The sequence below is a fragment of the Centruroides sculpturatus genome, unplaced genomic scaffold (assembly GCF_000671375.1).
Source record: "Centruroides sculpturatus isolate CEXI.00-Female unplaced genomic scaffold, Cexi_2.0 scaffold95, whole genome shotgun sequence".
Classification (NCBI taxonomy): Eukaryota; Metazoa; Arthropoda; class Arachnida; order Scorpiones; family Buthidae; genus Centruroides; species Centruroides sculpturatus.
In genome coordinates, this window is record NW_019384621.1 from 915,245 (window position 1) to 924,605 (window position 9,361).

At 30.3% G+C, this 9,361-nt stretch overlaps 1 protein-coding gene across 2 annotated transcripts in view; it reads left to right on the plus strand.

The window, feature by feature from the left end:
* The first annotated feature begins 556 nt into the window (after positions 1-556).
* LOC111625474 (vacuolar protein sorting-associated protein 72 homolog) overlaps positions 557-9,361 on the plus strand; it is a 64,107-nt gene continuing 55,302 nt past the window's right edge. For both annotated transcript variants that reach the window (XM_023368627.1, XM_023368625.1), the window contains exon 1: positions 557-720. The gene's annotated coding sequence lies outside the window, so the exon portion shown is untranslated. The remainder of the gene's footprint in view (positions 721-9,361) is intronic.

Sequence of the window (9,361 nt, forward strand, 5' to 3'; positions counted from 1 at the left end):
GTTTTTGATACTAGATTAACTTCTAAAGTATAATTTTTTTTGTTTTTATATTTTTCAATATATTTATTTTGTTTGTAAAAAATAAAGAAATAATTTTTAACGATACAATAGCCACGATTATTATTTTGAAAAGTTTACATTAGGCTTAACATCGACGAAAATTCAACGAGAAGCGACACGCAATGGAGAAAAATTTTAACACGGGATAGATTAATTAATATATTTTTTTCGTACATAATCGGTTATCCGAAAAATAAGTTATCCGAACAACCTCAGTCCCCAATTGATTCAAATAAACGACGCTCTACTGTACTTAATTCTAATAATCATGGAAGTTCAAGCCTAGAATCGAACCCGGATCCAAAATTTTATAAGCAATAATCTTTATCATAAAAAAAATGCTTTTAATATAAAAAAAAGTTTAATTTATTACTACTTTAATATTAGTAATTAGAAATTATTTTAAATTAATTTAAAAAAAAATAATTTAAATTTAAAAAATAAAAATTTACCTTAATAAAATCTGGCAACACTTAGTTTATATCAAGCATTCGAATCTCGTCTGGTTTTTAAATTTGCTGGTAGCATATATTATATAATGGCGGTCTTAATGATTCTAATCTTGTAGCGGACTGTTTATTTTTTTATATACATCGAGCCGAGATGATCACAATAATCTGTCGACCGTAAACGGAGATAAGACATTCAGATGAATATAAAGTAAGTATTTAGAAGTCGTTCTTAGCTTAAATTTGACAGTTTATCATTATCATCATTCTTCCTGCTTGAAATGTTTTCTAATCGCAGTTTGATTTTACAAAACTTATAATTGCTATAATAACACTTTGAATGTATGCTATTAACTCTACTCGTGTTACGCTGTTTGACGCACGCCAAGTCTTACATAATACAATTAGACATTTTTAATCTTTCTTACGCCGCCATGTTAGGCTTAATGTAATAATGGTCGCCATGTTGATAAACTGTTGCTTTATTTTAACGAGGATGGTTTAGCTGATAATTTGGCGTTTTTGTACTGATTTTACTTTCCTGTTTACGGCTGTTATATAACAGAGCGAAAGTATGACCATCGGTCAAAAATTACCCCTAAGATTTTTGTATTTTTTTGACTCGGTAGACCTCGAAACATTCAGAAATGCAAAAAAAGTTGGGTTTTTCTTTTCCTGTATGTATTGATATTTGCTTGTGTGTGTGTGAGGCACCCAGTTTGGAAGTTAACTCCTATGTCTTTTGTAGAATTCTTCTGAAACTTTGCAGGGAAGTTTGTGTATTAAGGAGGAATGTTTGTAGAAATTTCCTGGAAAATCGGATCATTGATTTTAGAGATATGACCCCAACCCCTTAATATCTCACGAACCAATCTAAAGACTTAAACGTATGGATATCGATTAAGTCTTTAGATTGGTATTGGTGATATGGTATGTATTATTAGGGATAAAAACAAGTAAAGAATGCCGAGAAAGTACGGCAACAACATTGCCATTTTTTTTTTCTTTTTTTTATGGCTATGGCTAATATGTCTGTGGTTTTGAGAATTGGTTAGTCGTCTAATAAATAAATATATGTTAAATATGTTCAGGATATATGCTTCTTTTTCTCCTCCTTCTAGTCCCCTTAAGGAACTTTTGAGGTACAACAGCTACAGAATTTATGCAGCTTGGCGAAAGAAGAGTTCATAAACTGTATAAATATTGTGAAATATGTAGCTTGGGCGTAGTACCATGCGATGACGCGTTGCGCATACGTTACCTATTTCAAACTATTTGTACTTATAAACTATGCGCTTTAATTAGCTTTTTACTTGCAAATTTAAAATTGAAACTCTCTATTCAGTTAAAAGAGGTATATATTACTTTTTCTATTACCAAGATCGAATTCAGATATTATTTAAGAAATTTAAATCTAAAATTTCTATAAGTCCGAAAAAGTCCTGTGGAGTTTATTAGCTTTGCTTGGGATATTTATCTATACTTTCTACTCATTATTTTAGAAATTTAATCTTAATTTAAAGTTTAAATCCAGTTCTTTGATGAATTTTATTCATGGGAAAAACCTGTCTGGATCACATAATATAACAAAGTATTGATTATAAAATTTATACAATAAAAAAAGTTTAAAACAATCAAAATAAAAATTGCAATATAAATTAAAATTAGACGTTACATTTTTTGCATTATAAACTAATCAGAATCTAAAAGTAACGCGATAACGCCTATCCCTCCGAGACCTCTTTTAAGTATTATTATTGAAAATAACGTTTTTTATTAATCCTAGGGGAAGAAAGAACATGATAAACACTTTGCAAGCAAATACGATTTAGATAAAAGAGTTGATAAATGTCAACCTTTTAAAAGATTTGACTAAAAAACAACAAATCAGATTTTTTTCTGCAGAAAAATCTGCATAAAGATGGTATAAAAGGTTTGTTTTGGACAAAAGGGACATCGATGGAATCTGCCGATAAAGATGAGAGAACCTGTAAGTCACGTAAAAAGTTAGGAAACAATCAAATTTTTAATGAAAAAAATTGTTTCATTATTTTCCATGTTGTTCAATTATTTTCATTTTTGGCAACCACACCCATTCTTAAGACATTCTCGGCGTTAAACTTATTGTTATAAAATCTTTTTGCACCGGTTCTATATTATTCTGCTTACAGACAAGTATTAAAATATTCCAAACTTATAAAGATTTAGCTAAATCTCACAACATATAAAATATTCCAAAAGCTTGTTGGCCGCGGGCTTACGGTATTAATATTTATCAACTAACCTCTAAACTCGTTATTAAAAAGTTCTTTGGCTTACTTTGTTTTTCGAACGTTTATAGAAGCCAAACAAAAAGCCAATCATTATTCTTCCATAAATAATAATCTGTCAGGAGTGCTAATTGAGTGTTAGCGGTCTCTCCTCTACCCTCAAAAAACTACAATAAAAAATTCAAAGCCGAGGATGGTCGAGCATGTTTTTTTTTTTTTTTTTTTCTTTTCACCTTCCGCGGGTTAGTAGCACTGTTCCCGAGTAATTATTTCCACGTAGGACCATAAAATTCGGTTTACTTCGCCTTATTTAAGAAAATTCTCCGGATTATTCGAGCATTATTAGAATACGTTAGTGGAAAGTAGAGTCAAAAAGTTCTTCTAAACACTTTCCGGACCGTATTAGAAATTTATTTATTCGCACGGTGTCGTATTTCGGTCGAAAGACCTTAATTAAAATTCACACGACGGAATTAGACTTCTTCTTCTTAGTGGATACTTTATTGCCTTTCAATGTTTTCCTGGCCAATGCGCCAAATAAAATAAGAAAAACCCTTTAAAACGGATTAGATTGCACCTGTTTGCATTAGGCTACGCATTCACTGGACAAACTATCGACAGCCGTTTATCAAAGTAGCCAAGAATTTGTTTGTTAATGCATAAAAGTGATAGAAATGATTTCGAATTAATTTATAAAGATGACATATTCATCGAGGAATTCTAATTATCTAAACGCGTAGAGGATTTTAACCTGGCACGTAAATTTTCTTAAAAAATCGACATTCGGGAAGGACAGATAATTATAAATCTTTAGAATTTTATTATGCTAATTTCGACTTTTTTCCAAAATCGACGAAATATTTAATCTCGTTTTGCTCGCTTTCTGAATGCTGAAGAGCTAAGCGTTATCTTTCGTGTCGAAATTCGCCTACGATAGTCATCAGCACTCTATATTTTTAGTAATCGTATTAACAGGAATAGATCTAAAATGATAACTCCGGGTAATCGTGGTTAAAATCTTGGATTTTTACTTTTATATCCGTATAAAAATTTTTATTACGTATTATTATTATTTTTTTTTGAAAATTAAAATACGAATTTAGAAATTTTTTGAAATATTTAGTCACTTAAGTAATCCTTCAGATAGATGAGTCTAATTAAAGATAATTATGTTTCCTTTCGCAACGAAAAATATTAGTAAAATGATTTATTTTAGGAATGTAGGCTATAATAACTAGTTTCAAGAAAGAAATTAATCTTTATAAGTTGATTTATTTTATTCTCCAGCTCGTATATGTTGAAAGACCTGTATAATACGTTCGAATGTAGAATGTGAAATAATTGTTTCTATGGAAATTATTCACTTCCGAATCGTTCTGGAATATTAGTTTTCGTTACAGTTGATTTCGATATAAAAATTAAGAGAATGTACCATCCGAAAATTCTCTTAAAGTTAGATTTCAATTTTGAAAAATGGCAGTAATTACCTACTGCAATTTTAGGTTCTTTTGCAATATGGTATAATAATAACGGTTCAAGTTTATGGAATTTTGGATACGCCAAAGTTAAGATTTATTAAATATAAAGATAAGTCTTCTGCTCTTCTTGGCTGAAATCTAATAAATCTTATGCAAAATTTAACTAATTTACGAGATCAAATGTTTTCTCAACGTGTAATTTGAAAGATTTCAACAGAATTTATCCTTGTGTTATTTTTTCAAATGTGATGTTCCTGTAGTTCTTTTACTTGTTAAGTCTATATTCAATGAAGCAATACTAATAAAAAAAAACTTGAGAATTTCTCGCCACGTCTATGCTGAGTTAACGGTACATAATATATTTTTACTAAAGTTAATACGTCAAATCGGTTTTGAAACTTGACAATATTACTTGATGCAAGATAATTGCTAAATCTGTGCAAGGAATCAATGTTATGAAATCTGTCAACTTTAGATGATTGAAAAATTTGACAATTCTCTAGTAAATATTTTCATTCGGGTAAAATAAAAATGATATAAAACTAAGAATTCACGATTAGAACTTGCAGACGATTTTGGTATTCACAAGAAACGAATCAGTCTTGATCCATTGTCTGACACAGAATAATTTTGAAAAGAAATATAGGTCCGATAATCTTTCAATTGATTACAATGTTAATATAAAGACGAAACATCTCGAAACGAATAGAAAATCAGTGAATACAGTTTTACATCCTCTTGGAATGATTGATCATTTCGAAGAAAATCTCTCTCTCTCTTTTTTTTTTCATATTACAAGAGGGGATAAGTGATACTTTAGTGAAAGATTGATCTTAAATTAAGCTTACCGAACTAATATTAAGAAGTTAAAGTACTTTCAGCTTCTGTATCAACTGTATTTTAAGTTTGAAATTTAAAGAGATCGGATATATTTAATGATTTTTCGATTCGAAGTCTAAGACGTGTCAAAGCGACTATTATTTATTAAAATGATCCATTATAGCGATTCTTTGCCGTGGACATTGTTCGTATAAATACAGAGTGGCCCAAAAGTCGGCTAACCATTGTAAAGATTAAACACCTTATTCAAATATTTTATTACTTACGAACTTTACGAGAATTGCTAAAAATGGCATTGTTATTGTTCAATAGGCTTACGAAAATCATGGTTAACTGATTTTTGAGTCACCTTTAACATAGAGGCCTCGATACATTTGAAAAATTTTAATTATATTTTCAGTTTTTATCTGCCGAAATCAATTTAATAACCAAAACTGTTAAGGGTGAGCATCAGTTACAGGTTGTTGCGGATCACCGAACACGATTTTTGTTTTCGTCGCTCACAAAACAAAAATTATGTTTACGTATAAAGTTACACGATAAAAGAAACAAAAAAATTATAAATTAATTTATGCAAGTTTCTCGACTGAACATCATAGTTAAAAGCTTGATTAATTAATGTTTGATTACGTTAGCGTCGTTCAACTCGAAAATACTTAAAGAAAATTATGTAATTACTTAAAATTGTTTGTTTTAAATTTTATATAAAAAATAAATTGGCATTCATTACTGTTTTGACCTTGAATTTCGACCTGTTGAAGTTTGGAATGAAAATTATCGGATTCACATCGATTCCAGGAGAAGAGCAATTAGCCACTGAAGGTGTGACAACAGAAAAAAAAATACTGGAACTATCGAAATAGATCACTTGTCAGTCCAGCTGATTAATATTTTTGCTTTCCATTATAATAATTTAAACAATAGCATACTAATAACATTTTCGTTTAAAACTTTCTCATCAGAGATGCTTATAAATTGAAAAACAAAAAAAAATTCACTCTAGGTAGGTTTACGTAGCAACACAAACAGAAGAATAAGATGAAGCTAGTAGCAGAGAGTCTGTCATATTTTAATATTAATAACATAATTCAATCTTATTTTTTTCTTCAAGTATTTCAAGTTATGAGATGTCTAAGCCCCCTCAGCTTAGATGATAGTGCCTATATGCAGTATAGACTATATAATACAGTATATGATTTCTCTTTCTTCAGGTAAATTTAGTTTACTGTTACTTATTTTTACTTAAACCGTAGCTAATAGGTCTAGTGATGGCTGAAAAAAATACCAGTCACAGTTTTTTCACTTTGCCCCTATATTCCCCATTGATTTATGTATTGCGTGGACTGTTTTAAAGGTAAACAACGTTAACATAATCAAACACTAATTAATCAAGCTTTAAACGCACGAGTTTCTATCAAGGAACTTCCTTAAATTATACAGAAGTTGTTTCTAAATTTTGATATAAATTTGAATATATAGGCCTATATTTATGTGTAAGTGTAAAAGTAAACTAAAGTCAGCTGCCACTTAAGTATAAATTTAAACCATTACAATTCGTAGTTTTTGAATATTTAGTAATGTAATGAAATGATTTTTCCCTTTTATGTTTGTATGAAACTAATCACTGAAACCTGTGTATATGTTATTCAATTTCTATAAATCAATCAAATACAATAGCATATATAACACATAATTTGTGTATTTTTGGGTTGCAGTTTTATTTAAACAACATGGGGAAACTCTTAACTTTTTACTTGAATCCTCTTGCTAAATATCTGACTGAGTTACTGATGCCATACAATAAACTAGGATATAAATAATAACAAAAAAGTACACAAAATATAGAAGGCATAAACACTAAGGCATAGTAGGACTATACTGGTGTATCAGGTACTGTACGGTACTGTACATATTTTATCATTTAGAGATTATACATTTTCTTCGTTGTGTAGTTCTTTATATTTGCAAAACGAAAAGAAATTGTGATATTTCCCACTATGTAATAGATACTACGTTCAATATTGTTAAAAGACAACTGGAGGTACTTGGCTTCCTAATCAAGTTCGTTATCTTCAACGACTCATAGAAATCTTTAATCGATTCTATCAGGTGTATTGACAACATTCGTAAATTTATTTTACAATATCGGCATTAACGATTTTCCGTCTTTTTCTAAAGGATATTTTATAGGTCGTTAGGTATATCCGTCGAAGAAGGATGATTCGGAATGATTGTTCTAAACACGCGACACGCCCGAATGGCTACCAAGTCTTCTGCACTTCTAAGAAAGGAGGGACGGTATTTCCCCGCTGTGGGGAATTTGCTCACGTGCGCGATTCCCTCCCCAGCACAAACTGAGGTTTCAGAATAGCAGAGTTTGGTTCGCACCTTGTTCTTGGCCGTCGGGAATGAAATATTTCATTTTCTGTTACGGGCAAAACGATTTCTTCCCTCCCGTGTTCGTTTGACGGATCGAAAATTAGAAAATATTAATGGAAAATCTTATTGATTATAGGTCTATTACAAAACATAATTTCGTATGATATACCAAAACTACAGTTTATTTTTATTTTTTCTTATAAAGACGGGATAATTAATCGTTTAAATTAAACCATACGACAACTAAACCTGTTTAACCCGATGTTTTACACTTTTTTTCTTTTGTTACTTGTTTTTCTGCTAGAATTGTTCCGAGTAGAAAATGAAAGTTTCGTTTGTCAAATGAATTAGTATATAAAAATTGAGTAAAATTTCTCGTTAAATTTTATCGAATAATTTAGATACAATGCATCCTTAATGTCGATAACTTGCTGACTGACATTTTAAGGCGCATATCCTCGTAGGGTCGTGTTGCGTTGCGTGTTGTTGACTTGTAATATTACCCTTCTGAGAAAATTCCTTTTATTTTACATAAAATATACAGGTTTTATTAAATTATTTTGCTTTGAAAAAATAGAAATAGGTTATAATTTATTGATATTCAGTTGATTATATATTTATTCCGATGATTTTCGTGCCGTAAGAGATCCAAATTATTATTAAGTTATTCTATCTGACTTGTGAGGCCGAGGAAGACGGAGATTAGTCTTCAGATGAAACTGATAGAAAATAAAAACGTATTAATTCGAAAATATAACACTACACTTTAGTTTATTAATTGGACGTCTGCTTATGTTGATCAGAAGAATACCAACGCCATTCTTCCAGATTCGCGATAAGAATCGTAACAGGGAAGAGGTCAGTCCCTAGAATTTCTCAAAATTAAGTTTCTCGCATTAAAAAAATAGAGTAAATATACTAAAACGAGTAAGCAAGTTTAGAGCACTCGAAGAGCTATTTTTCAAAATATACAAGAATACAACGTGAGCTATATAAATACACGTTTTGCATTTATAACAACGCGTCTAAGTTTCTCCACGTGTAAAAATATCTTCCGAAATCCCATTAAAGATGCACAAAAATCAAAGTTTGTTATAGACCTATATCTTCCATATTTTCTATTTTAGCTGTATGCAAATAGTCCTCTCTTTAAGAAGGATCACGCTTTCGATTCTATCAGTGATAGTAGTATTTAGTTTCTCTATTTTTAATCAAATTTACAATTAGAATTACTTAAAATAGTTATTACTCGTTTCGCTAGCAATTTTTTTTTATTTTTACATTTTATATCAAAAACGTACAAAGTGAATGAAGAACCAACTTGGATCTTAATTTGGTAACACAACAGCTATAAATATCGAAACCCTTACTTTCGGCTGGTTAGGACCGGTTCGTGACGGCTCGGTAAAAAAATAAATAAATAAAAGAAGAGCAAGAAAAAGTTAACGCTTAAAAAATAGCATTTTCTCGCCGTGCATTCATGTAATTTTAACCCATGCAGTACACGGTTAAAACCGATAGTACGTGCTAAAAATTATACAAGAGTGCATCGAGCACTCATACAATTTTTATTCGATGCAGTATAGATTCTTACAAAAAAAACTGTACTTACTGCTGTTTATTGCTTTTAAGATTACGTATTGAATGACCTTCCTCTCATTAAGATCTCTTCATTTATTAAGTTTTGAAAGAAGTAACGAGAAACCAGCCAGATAGTGCTAATCATTATCTCTTTTCTACTTAAAAACTATCGATCTGCTACAAGAAAATATAGATCCAATCTGATCTCGCTAGTGGGTTACACACACAGGAGCAGTCATTGCCGTCCTATCGGATAATTATTTATAATTGTTGTTTTTTTAACTTTTCAAAAAGTAACTTGCGT